A 19,641-nucleotide genomic window follows, 5' to 3' on the forward strand; every position below is an offset into this window, starting at 1 on the left:
GGTGGCCCCTAAACTCAAGAAGACTAGAGAATGGATTCTCCCCTAGAGTCTCCAGAAAGGAATGTAGCCCGGCTGACACCTTGATTTTATAGTCCATTGAAACCTGTGTCAGACTTTTAACCAACAGAACTATAAGTAATACATTTGTGTTCTTTAAACAATGAAATTTCCAAGTCATTTGTTACCATGACAAAAGAAAACGAATATACTTTCCTAGTTATTATATTGTTTTAATCTCTTCTTTTGTGGGGGAGAAGTAAGTTTACCTTAATCACTTCTTTTGTGAGAGAAAAGTTAACGAGGAAAAAGTACTCAGTTCCAACTAGGGAGGAAATGTGCTGCCATCAAAATGAAAACCCACTGGTAAGTGTGGAGATCCAGTTTCCAGCCCTGGCTCTGCCATTAAATGAATACAGAAACTGGGCAAAGCATATAACCAGTTCCTCACAGCCTGAGCTTCTTTGCTATCATTGGACAAAATGTTTACTTCTAGATCCATGCTCCCCATACTTCTTTTGGATACTGGTTTGATTTAGCTTGTCTTTCTAGTGAGAGCCAAATAAATCTTTTTTCTGCCATATGTCATCGTCTCATGCTTTACTAAGTCTACAGACCTGGCATTTCCATATCTCAGCAGGAACAAGTTTAAATATCTGTAAAACTTAAAACATCATATAACGACATAAAAATAAAACAAAAACTCTGCTAAACCAATTTTTAAAACCACCCTCCTGAAAACTGCTTGAAACCATTTCCTGACCCAAGCATGAAGAAACTGTAATATTTTAGTGTATTCTGTATAAACTGCTATATGTATCAGTTAAGTCAACAGGAGAATATTTTAATGGATATCTTAAGGGTTCAAAGCTACATAAGTATTTTTTTTTAATTACAAAGAGTTAGCTACTCAATAGATTGTTACCTCTCCTAAAATATTAATACAATGAAGAGCAAAGCCTTGATATAACATGTGCTGGAATATAAGCTTTCAACATAAACATTATTGAAATGTTTTAATAAAAAGAGGCTTTAAAAAGTACAGAAATAGTTTATATCAATTAAATTTCTTTAATATTTAACCTGCCATAACCTAAAGTGAGTAGTATCACAATTTCTCTCTACTTTTCACAAATTTCTTAAATAACAATTAACTAGTAAATTTTCAAATCGTGAATAGGATTAAGTATAAATGTAGTAAAAAAAAAAATTAAAAGGTAAAGCATTTTAGCATGTTTTCAGTATAGAAAGAAATTCACAAAATAAGCATTTATGATATTCAAGATAAGACAGATATCCTCACATACAAGTTACTTAATTTAAAATTTTAAATTAAGAATTTTGTTACATTCTCTTGCAACTGTATTTCTCACTGATTCTTTATAGAAAGGTGAATGAAGAGCAGTCCACTAATATGATCTCACACAAAAACAAAGCAAAGTTATACAGCAGGATATATTCCCGAAGACTCCAAAAATATAAGAAACAAAATGCCAATTTTAATCAACATCTCTCTAGAAATGGACAGTCTAAACCATTTACCAACATCTCAAAAATGCCATCTGTCTACCTCCTACACAGAATAAAAAGTTCACCTACACGAAGAAATGGGAAAGTTCCCTACCTCATCTACTCCATTCTCATTCTTTTATTTCTTGCAAAGCTACTCAGTAACTGATCAGACATTGCCTTTACCTACCACCTCTATTTAAACACAGGATTACATTCTTTACAAAATATACTGAAATACTCCCTTGAGAATCAAGAAGAAATAAGTACCCAGCTAACATTGTCATATGGACAGAACTCAGAATGGACAGGAAGAAACCTGTCTTGTGTGTTTCATTTATTGTTTACTGCTGAGGCATATTGAGTGGAAAAACTGAAACAGAAAACTTACTTTTTAAAGGAAATATTCATTCATGGCTCTTGTACCTGGAATGATGTAAGTAGTTCTATAGTATTCTGCTCATAAAGCTGAACACTGCTGGCTTATCTTTGAGAAGCATAGATATGTTCTATGGGAAACTTTTTATGAAGCACTAATTTCATTTATCGTAAAATAGAAACATTACTATCCAATTGTGAGATATTTTGAAAAACATTAAGTATGAAATAAGTATGCGATAATAGTGATCAATATACTTCAAGCTTTACATATATCCCATAACTAAATCTTTGTCTTACAATATAAGTTTTAATTTCTCTAATATCTAACTTCTCAGCCTAATTTGGCCCTTTTTTCTAATAATATCTTCCAATATAATCATAGATCTTTCAAATGTTAATATTAAGCTGCATCAACAAAAATATATAATTCACACACTTATAATATAGCCCCATTTGCCCTGTGACATCCGTCAAAATATTTTAAGAAATTTCTGCATTTCAAAGAGTTTGAAATTAAAAGTGCTACTGCATTTGCTACTGCTGCTAATCAGGGAGAGTAGAAGGCATTACATTGTGCATTCAGTTATTTTATGTCTGTCCCATGTGTGCATTCACACACATACACACGCGCGCACACACACATACACACACATTTTAAGTACACACTGTGTCTGTTCTAGGTAATCGGCTGAAATGCTCCAATACACTATGATTTCAGTCAGTAGTATATCTTAGAAAGCAAGAAACCATTCATACACCTGAAAGAGAAAAATAGAGGCATTTAGTAATTCTCTGATATGCAAAAGAAGTCACTTACCTTCCATTTCTAGGGACATCTGAAATCGCACTGGAAACCCAGCAACGGGGAGAGGGGCTTTATCGCAGAGTGAATCATCCCCACGTAGATGCTCTGAACAACCCCTGTATGCATACTGACATCATCAAGAGAGACTTGGAGGCAGAGGGTACTATGGTAACCAAGCAATATGCTGGGAGACAGAAGCCTTTAATTGCTTTAACAACTTCCTGGGGCTAGAGCTACCAGGCTTGGATTTGCTAAGTAGGAAATGAAGGTTGTCACAGAAGCGGTGAGTGCGACACAGAGCAAGGGAACTCAATGAATTCTGAATCTATTCATTGTGATGTGACTTTTTAATGACAAATGTCATTACATGATTCCATTAGCAATATTCTTCTCATAGCTGAAGCTCTGAAAAAGTCACAGTTCAATAAATAATGCTTCCAGGTAGCAAGTATTCATAGTATAAGTGTTTATAGATGGCTTTCTTATTTAACAAACATTCATATTATTGCATTACAAACATTCTTTTCTTTGAGGGGGAACACTTGATTCCCTCTGAAAAGAAAGCTCACATCTGTGCCTTCGGTGGTGGTCGGCATACTGATAACAATGAAAACTGATCCTCTCTATTTACTTCAGGAGGCATCAGCTGCCTGTTCCATTTATCTCCAAGCTCCAGTAAAGCGTTACTGATACATCCATCACTTATCCAGAAAACACCTCCAGAAAATGCCTAATTATGACACCCAGATAAAATCAGAAGAAATCTGCCATCTTACTGCTACACAGTCTTCTTGATTAAGTCTCTTCTATCACTGGCAGAATTACTTCTACTTCTAACAATCCCTAAAGCTACACATAATTTAAATCTTCACTTTGAACTATTCGTCCTGCCCTGCATCTGTCACCCACATTCATAGGAATACAACCCCTCTTAAAAATACCAGGTTTAAAGTAATTGTTTAAAATAACAATGTTTCAACATCAAACTGATTCTATAATGATATATCATGCTTATTTGATCAAATGTGATGCTTTAATAAGTATATAATTTATCATCTGACTATGAAAACTATTGTTTTCTTCTTCATGAATATTGGATTGACATGTTTTTAAACAATACCATGGTCTAATTTTTCTACTGCAAATACTGTAATTGCAAAGATAAGCAAGTAACTTGGCAGATCTTCTTTAAGACAGTCATAACACAATAAAACATGAAGGTTGTCATTCTGTACTGTATACTTAGATCTAAGCCATTTCAAAGAAACTATTATTATCCCTATTTCAATTTAGGTGAAGCTAAGCCCGCTTTTAATGTTTCCCTTGTGAGAAAATAGCATACGAATGAATTGCAATAATACTGCTTACAAAAATAGTAAAATGGAACACAACGGCACCAACATACAATCTGGGAAAATGTCAAAAATTTAAACCTAATTGACAAGTTAAACTTTTCACTACTGTAGAGGTTAGGGAGAATTCTGAAAGCCCAGTAAAGTCAGCCCTCACAAAACCCACAATAATTCAGTTTTTCTTAACCTAGATAAAGTGAAAAACCTTTATAACAAAATGGTATTACTCCTATCCTTTCACTTGCTCTTCCTGAGATTCTAATTTTGAGAAGCAAAACATGCAAATTTTGTGAAAATTATATACAAAATTTACCACAATATAAGTGAAAATAGTATGTGTATATATATACACACATACATATAAATACGTATACATCATACATATGATCCAAATTTTAAATAAATGTATTTATTTATTTAAATGTGTATTGAAAAATGTCTAGAAGATATACATCCAATTGCTAGGAGTGGTTAACTTCTGGCAGTTTCAATTATAGACTCAGAGAGCACCCAATTTTTATATTGTATATTTTTAAACTTTTAAACATTTTTTAGCCATGGATATGAATTACTATTGTAATTTGAAAAACAGAAATTCATTAAATGTGTTCTGAATTTGCAATCCTGGTTTACCTGTTCTCAGAGAAAATCTATGATAGGTTCAGGGGATTAGATCTAACATACTAGCCAGACTATTTCAAGGTGATTTCAAACAACTCTTACTAGGGAGATGACCCATCTCTCTAAACAGAATTAAGATAGGTAAAGCAAATAAAGGTTATCTAGATAACACACATACACACACACACACACACAAAAGAGAGCAGGTTTATCGACTTTTCTAGAGATGCAATGGTCATGAAGAAATAGTCCAACAATAAAGCTAGTTTGTTAGATTTTTTTTTAAAGGTACATTTTTTAAAAGAGACTATCCAAAAATAAGACCAAATCAAGGTGTCTGACCACTAAAGGCTAAACACAATATGGAAGCAGATAGAAATGAAGCATCGGTGAGTCAAATGGCCCTATGTGGCCAGATTATATCCTATTACAGATGCTTGCTTTACAAAAAAGGGGCCTAATTTCCCCAATCTCCATTTCCTAATTCCAGGCTTCATTTAGTTTTTATTCTCCTCAATCTACAAAAACAGCTCAATGTGTCATGTTCTCTTTAGTGTTCTATTTCCTCTTACCACTCCACTAAAATTTTTGATCAGTGCAATCTTACCACCTCCTCAGAGAAGATCATAAGCTCTTTCTTAAATTGACAGCTTCCTACAAAAATCACTACCTCCTTTCCTTGAATTCCCAAGGATAACAGAGAGAGGCCCTGTGAAGCACATACCCTCCTTTGGCCACTCAGCATAGAGCTGGGGGCAGGCACATAATCTACCCAATAACAGCACTAGCTCTACTAACCTCTGACATATTGTTCCTGGGTGACTGTATATCCCCTTTGATTTGCCCCAAACTTTAGAAATGGCACAATATACTATCATAATAAATAATGCTAGACTTAGGGCCAACAGCTACAAAAATAGTTTCTCTTATTGTTCACATCCTGTCTTTATCACAAATTTGAGCCAATTCATGGCACATAGGTCCATCTATACTAAGCACAAGATAATTTATATCTAGTAGTAGTTTTTAAACCTTCTTTACTAAACGCTAGTGGTGAAAGATATAAGGAGAAACTGCATTCCAAGGCTTTGCAGGCATCCAAACAGTATTGTAATTTCTCAAAACTGAGAGAAAATGAAAGTTAGAAAGTAGAAATGTTCTTACACACACACACACACACACACACACACACACACACACACACACGGGATGTGGGGGAGCAGGGAGTGAGCTCACATTTCCCAAAGAAATCACCACTTGACTGTAAAAGTAGTATATATCTTATCTAATTCCCATGCAACCACCTTAATCCTTAAATTGAAGTTTGAGGTTCAACAAGGCCCTGAGCTTAACTTGTTTCTTAAAGTGAAATCATGTTGGCAAGTGCCAATTCCGAGGCAAATGGAGATTAAACTGCTACTTCTGAGGAAATATTTGGCCAGGATTTCTAAAGTTTTGACTAGTTAACTACAGTGCCAGTCTGCTTCCTCCCCCAAATCACTTTTCTGATAAATCAAAAACACCCTTTATTCTAAACTAGATTTTCTTCATAATTTATGTTTAACTTCCTCCTAGCCCAGTTGAGTAGCATACTTGGCTCCCCGGTCTTGATACAATACTTTCCCTACTACTAGTTAGGCATGTTGTAAGTATTGAAAAACAACAGTGGTATATAGGATTTTATCATTAGCATTTGAGTTTTAATTTGTTAATTACAACAAATTCATACTGATTTAATGAAAAAGTATCACAAGAACTTCCAATGGCAAAAAGTTCTAACTCCCCATCACTGTTAAATCTAGTCAATGACCAAATATCACTGATCAAGTCTCACATTTACCTCTCTAGCTTAGATCTCTTCTATCGGTCATCTCATAAGGCTCTGTCTGGTCTCACTGACTTCAGTGTCTCACACCTTTAATTATTCTATGCATCACTTTGTCCTTAATGAGTTTTAACAAACACTGCCTTCCTTACCAGCTCACCACGAAACTCTAAAATCTTTAAAGGCTCCCCCTGTGGGCTACTAAAGCAAGTGCATATTTCATAGCTTAAACCTAAGTCCATATTTGTCAGACTTACCTCTAGGCAACTGGAGCTATAACCAATTAGACAACCTGATACACTAATATGTCCCCATACTTTCCCTCCTCCAGACCATTGCTCTTTCTGTCTCCTCCTCCTGTAAACCCACAGATACCACAATTCCTCCCCTGCCCCGCCACACATCTGTCCTTCCTCCCTACCAATCTAAACCTACCAGTCCTTCAAGACCCACCTCTTCCATCAGCTACGAGTTCAGAAATTCCAGCATTCTCTCCCTTACTAACTGCATTTTAAAACATTCTACTGCCTTATTATCATGTATTTTATTTCCCTATTCAATCTTCTGAAAGTGGAGACAAAGTCTGTATTTGCCTCTTATTCTCTATATAGCTCCATGCCTTACAGTTGGCATTCACTGGATACTTATTGAATAAATGAACAAAAAAAGTATTATGTCCTAATTATTTTTTGAAGTGTTCAAGATTAAATTATTTCACTTAATCTTTGAAACAACCTAATGTGGTAGGGTAAAGCAGAAATTGGCATTTTATTTTTGAAATGAAAATGAACGGATACTGAAAATGATGCTGTGATTTCTTTTCTATCACATATCTTCTAGCTCCCCTTATTTCCCAACATGTTCCTTTCTTAGATAGCTACTGCTTCTAAAGGTAGCCAGAAAGAAGGTACTATGATATTCCCTTATAGTGAATCCACTGTATCTTAAGAATTAAGCCACAACGGCATTAATTTTTCTTTCTTACCAATAACCTGTGGCATACTCATTCATCACGTTATTCTCACATCAACATACAGCTTTGGAGAGGCATCTCTTGTTACCCATTTCCCTTCCCTATGTCTAGCTAATACCCAGAGAGGCCATTTCCTCTGCTCTATCCTAGCTTCTCAGAGTAACTAACACTTTGAGCAAATCCCTGACTTTTCTAAATATCAGTTTCTCATTTTCAAAAAGAGAAGAACAATAGTACTACTTTATATTGCAGTTACGAAGATGAAGATAATGCATAAAGTACTGGCACATCACAAGCCTTGAATAAACAGTATTTATTAAAGGTAACGATAACGAGCAAAACCACAAAGACTGAGATTATACCACCTTCTCTGAAAGGCTTCATTTGTATTTTGGAAGAGTGTTGTAATTTGGTAATAAGGAAGCAGAAGTTGGTCCACTAAGGGTATTTAAGAGCTTGAGTAATCAACTAGAGGGGCTTAGGTTTTTTGCTGTTTAAAATAGGATGTTGATCTTTTCCAATCTAAAGCAATTTTTAAAATTTTCCCCACACAAATACCTGCCCTCTTCTGCAACCAAGCCCAGAAGAGCACCCAACGTGTAGGTATTTTTCTCAGTTCTAACTGTAATAGATTGAAATTACTCAAAATTTCACCTTTAAAGAATTTTAATTTTGCTTTCATTTAAAGATCCAGGACTAGATCTCTATACTACTTCTGAACTTACCCAAGAGTCAATTAACTTTAATGTTTTCCCAAAACTAAACATGGATTATAAAGCCTTCGATGTTTTTAATCAAAAAGTCAAAGGCATTATAGATGATGGCTTACTGTAATACCAAAAACTTATTTCAACATTTCATGATTCTAATTTTGATTACAATTCCCAGAGGAAGCACTGGATTAAGTTCTAATATACTTTTCTAAAAAAGCCAGTTTTAGATAAGTTCTCATTTTAGTCTCTCAATTAGTGGAACTTTAAAATACCTTTTCCCTAGGATACAAAGAAGGAGCTTTGAGCAAAATGTAGAATATATGTATAAATCTAAGCACAGATAATGTTTTCATAAAATAAAAGAAAGCTTTAAAAGGGTTAAAGATGCTGCTTGCAGCCGAAGAAGACCAACAGTGCTAACAGAGTCTGACAGCAGGATGCAGGTTATAATGCTTCTGAATGAAATCTTTTTGTGCAAGGGTCTCACAAAGGGCGTCCAGGCAGAGGGGTGTGTGTGTGTGTGTGTGTGTGTGTGTGTGTGTGTGTGTGTGTGTGTATTTAAATTAACCAAGTCAGTGCCACAATGCTAAGATTCCTTCTATTTCACTGATTAAGGCAGGTTTACCAGCATTTCCCAAACAAGGTCAACAGCTCCTAAAAGGTCAAATGCAGCAACGCACACCAAATGTTGCAGATTAAAAAGCAGCAATAACTTCTCCCTCTATAAGATGCTGGGTGTGACTTATTATGTAGTAGATTATCCGGTTTTAATCAACTGCCTGGTTTTCTTTTTCTTCTTTTCATTTTTCCCCAAAAGTTAAAACATATTTTCACATTTTAATGACATACATTATAAGACCACCTCTTTCATTCTACAGTGTCTGGCTAAAACAATACAAATAGCCCAGTTGCAGCACCATGTTTCGCATGGGGGGTGGGGATGAGACAGAAAGGCTTGGAGGTGGAACTATTCTAGCCAATAGGTGCCAAGTACAAGCAAAGCATTATCTGTGTTATTAACACAAACTCACAAAAAGAAAACTATAATGGTAATAAATGCCATTGTCAAGTAACAAATGCTCAGAAAACAGCATGCATATAAAAAGGAAGAACTCAAACCAGGTGGAAAATTCCATCTGGGTTCCAAACCACGAATTCTAGGCCTTTGGGAGCTTTTTTAAAATCCAGTGTTTGTTTTTCCCAAACAGTAAGGGACCGAATGCATTCTTGTAAAATATTAATCATGTGTATCTTGGGCTCTGAGTCAAAAGGAAAAGGGAAGAGAAAATAAACCAAGAATACTAGAATATAAAGTGATCAGACCAGCTCTTCACTGACGATGAGGTAGAAACAATAACTACCAGCCCAGGGACTCAAAGGAAATTCTGAGAACTCAACACAGGCCCCTTCCTTCATTAAGTGTTCCTGACCTTCAGTTGTGCAAAGGGAGGCATTGCAGTATAGGTTTTTAGAGCACAGCATTGGGTCAATATCTCAGCTCTGCAACCTCCCTGGGCCTCAATTTTGTCACCTATAAAACTAAGAAAAGAATCATTGTACCTCTGAAACTTGTTGAAAGCACTGCTATGAGCCAGTCAGTTTCCGGTATTTGGAATACAGTGTTGAACAAGCCATACAAGGCCTCGGCTCTCAGAAATCTTGCATTCTGGATTGGGTAATAAAACAATGAACAATTAAATAAAAAAACATATATATATATATATATATATATATATATATATATATATATATATGGAAAAGGGTTCTGAAGAATCATATCATAGAATGATTAGATAAGAAACTGACCGGATGGGCTTAATATAGATGTCAGAGAGAAACCTCCACCTCAGAAGAAATGATACTTGAATGAATAGGAGAAGCAGCAAGATGCATAAAATATAAGGACAGAGCCTTTCAGGCATAAAGGTCATCAAGAACAAAAATCCAAGACAGAAATGAACTTAGAACGCTAAAGTAACATAAAGAAGTCCAATGTGGCTGAAAGATAGTGAACAGTGAGCAGTAAGTTTAGATACCAATTAGACAATTAAGTAAAGAAGCCAAATAATAATGAATTCATGAATGGAGCCTGAGTTAGAGGATGAAACTGGAAATATAAATTTGGGAATCACCTACTTAACAGAAATCTCTGTAAAGCACTCAGCATAGTGTTTGAATACTATTTATTGATAACGTAGCTGTCCATTCTTACGTTTTCATGTAACTGAGTTGATATTCGCATTAGGGAGACTGTCAGCAAAACGAAGAGACAAAAGACAGGTTAGGGTTGAATTAGCTCAAGGAAAACAAATGTGTTTCATGTTACCAACTTCTACAAAAATAGTAGGAACTTGCCGGCATTCTGGGTTGAGCAAGATTCTGAGGCCAAGTATGAACCTGCTTAACAATGTGTTCCATTATACGCAAAATACATAAACAGTAACAGATTTCCAAGGCTCTGGAATTGAAATATTTGTTCATTATAAGTTTCATTTATTCATTTTTCATTTTTAGTAATTATTTTTCATGATACTTAATGATAGATTATATATTAATAATTAATATAATAGTAATATGAATTAGATACCATTACTATCCCTATTCTATAGTTAATTTATTTGCCCAAAGTGACAAGCTGCCTTCGAACAGTTAAAATCTGAGTGTTTCTAACTCTTGAGGGGATGATCTTACCCACTGATATATACATGTAAAATTTGCTAAATTAGCTCCTTATTTGTATTCCCCTAACTGTACTTTAAGGATCTTTCCAGCTGAGCTTAGTATCTGGTTCCAGTATGAAACGTCTTCTACAATCTCATCAGCCTATTTCTGGCATGTTCTCTGGTGTCTAAATTCGCATGTTGCCTTCTGAAGCAAGCATCCAATCACAATTCTGTTCTGTGTTGATGTTAGCGGAAAACGTCCTTATTCCCTAAAATGCCACATCCTATGTGATTTAGTGATTAGGTAATTTTGTAGGCAGAATGACTTAATTTTAGCAAATGTCAGAATTCCAAGTTATTTTATCAATTACCTACCTATTCTTCATCACTTACCCTATTCTTCAGCCTATAGAGTCTTATCCAGCTGCATTTAAAAACACACACATATACTTTATCAATTGTTACCACCATTGTTATTGGTAACTTGTCCACAAAACAGCAGATTCATATACTTTGACTAAAGAATAGGAATTTTTGTGAATTTAGTCCTAAGGAATAGGAATTTTAAGGATTGTAGGGCAGTGAGAAGTAAAAACTCTTGTACACATTACAGACTAATCACAAAACAGGCAAAAAAGCTAAACTACATTTGACCCTGAACTGCTTTGTCTTTTCTTTCCATCCCCCGTGCTTTTTTTTTCCAAGTATTTTCTGTGAGAGGGCTTCATAACAGGAAAAAAGTATGCCATATACTACATTGATTTGATTCCAGCAAACGAACCAGATTTTGAATTTTCATTAGCAAGAGCCATAGGCAAAAACAATAATATACTATACCTATCAGAGTGGTTAGTTTTATTCATGAACCCATGCTGGGTTAAGAAAAAAAGAGAGAGACAGAAAAAAAGCTAACTTCAAAGCATTACTGAGATGATTAACTCTCCAGCCACAAATGAGAATCACAAACTACTTTGATGTGTGAGAATTTTTAGTGCCTAAAATTAAAGAAAGGACAAGTTTAACCATTTAAAAAAAAATCCAATGATACAAGTTTTCATCTTGAAAACCAATAATTACCTGAGGGAATAAACAAAATTGGAGCTCAGCCTCAGAAATTAAGCCTTCAGTGCAAAGCATACAAACAATATTCCTCTTTCATCATCATACAGTTCAGTGGCAAAATGCCAGCTCCAATATGTTCAGTACAGAAAATACAACTCTTTACACTGTCATTTTATCAGTCATCCACTCCACAAGGTAGTTTGGGCATTACTCAAGCTGCATGCACATCTTCATCTCAAAAATTCAACGAAGCTTAAATTATTTTTCAATATACAAACTAAGTGGCACATAATTGCAAAGACTACAGTTGGATAAGAACTTGTGCCAATAATTAATTTGAAATGAATGCTGACAATCATCAAAAATGGTAACCTTGAATCCCTGAGCAATCTCTATCATTTATACAGTGTATATCATGGTCTATTTTTGCACAAAAATTGAGAATTGTTATTTAATATGTATAATTCTTAAGAACTGTGTGAAAATAGGTATTGAAATATACTGTAGAAATTTCAAGAGAAAATAGAAATTAAGAAGAAAAGTGTGTGAAATAAAATATGTGATTTTTTTTTTTATAACAATGGCCCAAAGACATGGGGGAAGATGTAAGACTGATACTATGTACTTTAAATGGCTTTCACATGTAATTATATCAGATATGATATTATTTATTAAAATATTTGTGTTTACCAATCTTAAGACCTAAATACTATAATATTATAATTTTCTCTTCTCTCTCCTACCGAATCGACATATCTTTATCAATAACCACTTGGGAAAATATGCAAAGCAATCTCAAAAAGAATTACTGTGTTTGATTAAACAAGGTGAAAATGCAGTTTTTAAAAAATATTGTCTGACATTCAGTTCTACACACTAGCACAGCAGGTCAAAAGCCATTAGCTATCTTCTGAAAACACATAATCGAAAATGTCCTTTAAAATTATTTTGTATACAGTATTCTCAAATGAGTGAAGCTATACTCTAAATGTTTAAAAATGTGATGCCTCAAAAAGAAATATACTTACCATGCCAGAAATTAATTTCAAAGTAAGATTTATAATGGCCACATAATTTAGAACATTCACATTGGATAAAGAAAGCACCATGTTTACTGTGAGAGAAATGAATACATAAAATAACCAACCACCTCTACCCTAAGTGCTTACTGTCTCCCTTTCCAATAAAAGTAACAAATTCAATATGATTTCTAGGAGTCTTAGGACATTCTCTCTTACTAACCAATAGTCTTCTCAGGACTGATCCAACAGTCGTTTGTATCTTTAAGACATTCTACAAGTGGATTCACACAGAAAAAGCAAAATACCAGCTTCTGTGCTGCTGCACATAAAGAATTCATAATTCTGTCTTGTTTAACATTTGACACTTGGCAATGAAGTGTATGGCTCTTATCATTACCCTATTAATAGGTTCTATTAGCAATTATTTCATAACTGGTCACTCAGTACTTTGTACAATCAGGTACTAAGCTAAGCACTTGACATATCTTAATACATTTAATCCTCATAATGACTTTATGATGCAGGTAATAGTCTATTGTCATGTTACAAGTAAGGAAATCAAGGCACAAAGAGGTTAAGTAACTTGTTCACAGTTATACAGATAGCAGGTGGCTAAATTGCAATAAGGGAAACTTACAGGTTATAGAGATCCTGAATGTGATGTGCAACCAAGGGAAAGAAAATGAAGGAGGTGAAAGTACAAGGAGAATCAAATAAAAGGATGGAATAGAGACAAATACTTTCTCTTTCACTGTTTTCTCTAATCTTGTGTGACTGACTGTTGGTGTTCTTAATAAACAAAAAATAAAGAGGTAATATATGTTACCCAAAGCATATACAGATTTTATGCAATCCTGATCAAAAATCAAAGGCATTTTTTAAAGACATAGAACAAAAAAACATCAGATTTATATAGAACCACAAAAGACCCTGAACAGCCAAAGCAATCCTGAGAACAAGGCTGGAGGTTTCGCACTCCCTGATTTCAAATTATACTACAAAGCAACAATAGTCAAAACACCATAATATTGGCAGAAAAATAGACACACAGACCAATGCAACAGAATTAAGAACCCAGAAATAAATTCTCATTTATATGAGTAAATAATTTTGAAAAAGGAGCCAAAAGCATGCAATGTAGGAAAAAGCCTCTTCAATAAACCATTTATCGAAATTGGAAAGCCACCTGCAAAAGAATAAAACTAGATTGCTATTGGTCGATATACATAAAAATTAACTCAAAATGGATCAAAGAAGTAAATATAAGATCTGAAACAATAAAATGTATAGAAGAAAACATAGGTACTAAGCTTATGGACCTCACTCTTTCAGAGGATTTTATAAATTTGACCCCAAAGCAAAGGGAAGTAAAAGTAAAAATAAATGAATGGGACTATATCAAATAAAAAGCCTCTGCACAGCAAAAGAAACCATCAACAAAACAAAGAGACAACCAACCAAAGAGGAGAAGATATTTGCAAATAACACTTCTGATAAGAGACTAATATCCAAAATATACAACTCAATAACAAAAACACAAATAACCCAATTAAAAAATGAGCAGAGGTCCTGAACAGATATTTCTCCCAAGGAGACATACAAATGGCCACCTATGAAAAGATGCTTAACTTCACTAGCTATTAGGGAAATGAAAATCAAAACTACAATGAGATATCACCTCACTCACACCTATTAGAATGACCCTTATAAACAAGGCAAGTAATAACAAGCGTTGGAGAGGCTGTAGGGAAAAAGCAAGCCTCATACACTGCTGGCGGGGATGTAAACTGGTATAGACACTGTAGAAAACAGTATGGAGGCTCCTTAAAAAATTAAGAACAGAATTACCATATGATCCTGTAATCCTCCTTCTGAGTATCTACCTCAAAAATGTAAAAACATTTATCCGTAAAAATATATGTACCCATCTGTTCATTGCAGCATTATTCATGGTGGCCAAGACATGGAAACAACTGAAATGTCCTTCAATAGATGATTAGATAAAGAAGATGTGGTACACATATACAATGGAATATTACTCAGCCATAAGAAAAGATAAAATACTACTATTTGCAACAACATGGATGGATCTTGAGACTATTATGCTAAGCAAAATAAGTCAGATGGAAAAAGTCAAGAATCATATGTGGGATATAAAACTGAGAGCAACAAACAAGTAAGACAGGCAAAAACTCATAGACACAGACAACAGTTTAATAATTACCAGAGAGAAAGAGGGGTGGGGAGGAGGTCGAAAAGGGTAAAGGGGGTCAAATATATGGTGAGAGAAGGAGATTTGATTTTGGGTAGTACACACACAAAGCAATATACAGATGATGTATTATTGAATTGTACATTTGAAACCTATCTAATTTTATTAATCGATGTCACCCCAATAAACTTAATAAAAGCAGAACATCTCTCAATGGAATCTACAACATTCTGCACTGTGGATGAATCAATTGTTGTCTGAAGAGTAAGATTAAAACTGGTCTGTGAAACTACTGAGAACTAATGCTTTTAATAAAGTTCTGTGATGACTATTTTGAAAAATAAAGATAGATAGATAGATAGATAGATAGATAGATAGATAGCAGAATTGTAACCAGGTTTGCAAAAACAAAGATGACTCCCACTTAAACAGTAGGAAGATAACATTTTCTTGCTTTATTTAAAAAGATGGATTTCTGCTGTGTGGAAATGCAAATACCCAATCTCACTGCCCAAGCTCTAAGATAGTATCTGATGAATAAACACACATTTTGGTGCCACGTCAGATTCACAGGCTGTCAAGGTACAAATGGGTGTATAAGAGTCCGAGACTATTCACCTATAAACCTGGCCCCTAACATGGGTGCAGGGCAACTCTGGAAGATTGACTTCATAAAGGCTCAGTAGAGATCTCAGATTGCTGGCTCAAGAGGTTCTGGTCACTCTGGTATTGTCTTCATTGACTTGGTCCCATCTAAACTCGTTTAAAATAAATCTTAAGCTGGCTCTCCAATATTAATGCCCACTGTCCCTTTCAGGGGCCCTAATTCAAAAATCTATCACCAGATCATAGGGGCTCTCACTGATGCTGTTGGGTATTTGAATTTCCTTTGATTATTTAATTTAAAAAAGGCATTTCTCCTTTAAGCACAGTATTGCAGGCCTCTAAATCTTCAAGTATAAATTAACCAAATAACCCTTGGTTAATAAAATATGCATTCAAACAAAACGCTCCTGTCAAAATGGAGATTCTAAAATATTTCTGGAAAACACTCACTAAATCCTCTGATGATAAAGTTGAAAAAGATTTTTCCGCACCCAAAACAAAGGAAATCAAATCCCTGCTTTAAATGCGGGCTGTTACTATTTGTTTTATGGATAAAGGCCAAATTATGCATATTTTTGTGACCCCAGTCAAGAATCAAAGTTCACCAGATTTTCTCCCATACCAACAATATAGCAGCAGCATTACAATGTTCCTTATCTTTTTTACCATGATTTTTTAAATTTGGTTTTTCCTCTCAGAGCAGCTAAGGTTTCTTTGTTTGTCAAAAGGGTAGCCATTAAGAAAATCACTTAGCTAATAAGGAAATTAGCTAGCAAGTTTGATACAAAACAGATAGTAACAACACCAGCAGCAATCTGTACACACAAATTAAGGCAGTAAAGAGTTGTTCTGAAAAGCACTTTTAAACTATTAGTGGTACTCAAAAACAGCATCACCACTATTAGAGGTCAGAAAGCAGTTTTAAACATTTCCTCTTGTCTTACTTGGTTCCTACAAAACCCTTAAGAATAATTTTTGGGTTTTACCTATGGATGTACAGAGAAAGACAGCAGAAAGCGGAAACATAAAAAGTATCATCTCCCTTTCCAAACACTTCTGTGTATCTTCTTTTATTTGTCACTGTTTTGAGGAATCATGTAATACTAGTTTAGTTTTGAGAAAAGCCTTATAAATTAAATAAACAACACAACAGAAAGAAGACTTTTGAATCTCATGAAAGATGGTGCCAGATTTTGATGCACACGGTTTTCAAGCAAAAATATCAGAATTTTCATAGTTACACTGTACATGTTCAATAGATATATACATTTTTTAAAGCTAATAATCTTTTATTTATTCACATAATATTCTGACAGGAAAAACATAACCAAATAATTGTAATTTTCACTATATTTCATATTTAATCAAAATGTCTTCTTTCTACAAAAATTAATTTTTTCTTAAAAGTTTATATTGAAAATCATACAGATTAGGAAGAATCTGATAATGTAATAACACTAAACGTCCTTCTACTTCTGCCAATTCATTCCAGGAAAACAGCTTTCTATCTACTCAAATCACACATCTGCTCTGCTGCAAGCTGGGGCCATTTCTGGCCTCCGCAGACATGAATGTCCTGCCTCCTTCCTCATCTCAGTGGGACCCAGTCACCATGGTCAGTGCTGCATTATACTGACCTTCAAGATAATGTAAATAGAAGATAAGCAGTAACAGTAATTCATGCTTAAATGATCATTTAAATCAGCTTTATAAAATTGAGTCTCAAGGGGTAACTGGCAAGGATAAATAAACCACTTCAAGTACATTTTAAATTTAAAAGTATTAAAAAAGTAATGAATTTTATTTAAAATTCCCCAATTAAGGGAACAGTGGATATACGAATATGTTCAATTAATTTTTAAAAAAGTGAAATGTGCATTTAATTTGTTAAATCAGAAATCTTAGGTAAATTTAACACAATATATTCAATATATTTTTTAGATATTGCTTAATTAATTCTAAATGTAAGAATAATCTGCTCTAACTCTAATTACTTTATAAAACTGATAAATTAACTCTGTATATCTAGTATACAAGTGTTGCTATAATTACTTAATGCATTTAATGTTTTCAAAATTCTTTCAAAAATTTTTTACTAGTTCAGTTTTTTAAATGAGAAAAGATATACGATAACACTGTTAGGCTTCAAAATAAAACCAGCACTTACTTACCATGCTTAATATACTGAATTATATCTTATATTTATGTATATAATATATACATACTTAAAATACTGCATTTAACCAACAATCATTTTAAAGATTTTCCAATAGTTTCAAAATTTTTTAAATTTCCATTTGTAAGCAGCTTTTGATTTCAACATTAAAAATGGAAAAGCCTAGACACTTCAGATTGAATTTATATGGATATTTAAATATATATCTATTTGTTTCTCCTATGAATTTTAAAAGCAAAAAACCAAGTGTTCTACAAAAAACATTCATGAATTCAGAGAAAGTATCTTACATCATTTTTAAAGGAAGAAAAGAAAAAGTATGAGTAAGGCATTATTTTAGTGGAGAACGAAAAGAATGTATTCTGTTTCTCTGAGGATCAAGACTACTGACCACAATGCCGAAGGGTAGATATTTTAAAGAAAAAAAAATTATTTCCAGATTATTTGATTACCACTAAACTCTACTTCATGGCACTCTTATTTGCTATCCAAGACTTTTGTGTTATTCTTTTCTAAGATGGCAAAAGGAAGCACATTTCTTGCTCATAATCAAATTGGTCAGTGTGAGACTACCATAAGCTTCAAAAACTGTGAAGCTGTATTCAGATTTGCAAGAAGAATAAACCAATGGTAATTATGTGTTGTAAATTCCTCACTTAAAAAAATTCTAGTTTGTAGGGTTCCTTTAAAAAAGGAGCACCTCTAATGTATTTAGAAGATTTCAAATTACAAAAATCGAATTTCCCATGAACCTTTCATGTTAGTACACTGCCCCCATTCCAACTCTTCATAATGCTAGTCAGTGACAAATAGGTGACCATGTATCATATGCTTCTGAAAGCATAAGGAAATTGCACATCAAGTGCTCTTAATGCAACCAAAATGACCTGAACAGTCAATTGCTTGATAAACAGATTTTTTAAAAGCCTTGTGCAATTGCCAAGTATACAAACACATTCATTTCCTGGAACTTGGTAAATATTTGTTTTGAAAGTAACCTTATAGTCTTTGCACATGCCCTTTATCACTACTGGATCAGAGACCAATTTATGACAATAAAGATAATTTACCTTTAATATTTCTCTCAATATTATGATTTTGGCATTACTTTTGTCACCACCTATCCCCTCCAACACATACACAAAACTACGTATAATACACACACATCAATGTTAGTTTCATTATCGCAAGTGAATTTCCTAAATTCCATTCATACCACGTTTAAATATAAATGATAACTACAAAACAATAAATGTCTCTTATCTCCATTCATGGGAGAAAGGATTGGACAGTTGTTCAAATACTTTGCTGTAGGAAATACAACTCTACTCAATAGTCAATGTGTTAATATCTTCCTCATTAGCATGGGTACAACTTCTCTCAATGTTTGCACACTGCCCAGTAAAAATGTTAATTGCGGTTGTGTTTAATACTATGGAGTAGACCTAAATGGAAATGTTCACAATAGCTACACTTTCCTTCAAGAAACTTCTAGCATGTCATAAACAAAACCCTAGAAACAAGCTATCTGAAGTTATCTGGGGATATATATATATATATCATAAGACTGACTGCTTTACACCTAATTGACAGGATAAATTTTTTTATCACCTGGGATTTAAGTAAGGGAATCTACTATATGGATCTTACATTCAGAAACAAACCCCAGATAAAGTTAAGTAATCCATTTAAAAGGTTTTTTGTTTTTTGGTTTTTTGGGTTTT

At 34.0% G+C, this 19,641-nt stretch overlaps 1 protein-coding gene across 1 annotated transcript in view; it reads right to left on the minus strand.

Moving 5' to 3' along the window:
- Window positions 1-19,641, minus strand: part of LOC118606901 — a 153,422-nt gene that overhangs the window by 64,987 nt on the left and 68,794 nt on the right. The gene's annotated exons all lie outside the window — the stretch shown is intronic.

This window comes from Rousettus aegyptiacus, unplaced genomic scaffold (assembly GCF_014176215.1).
Source record: "Rousettus aegyptiacus isolate mRouAeg1 unplaced genomic scaffold, mRouAeg1.p scaffold_m13_p_8, whole genome shotgun sequence".
NCBI lineage: Eukaryota > Metazoa > Chordata > Mammalia > Chiroptera > Pteropodidae > Rousettus > Rousettus aegyptiacus.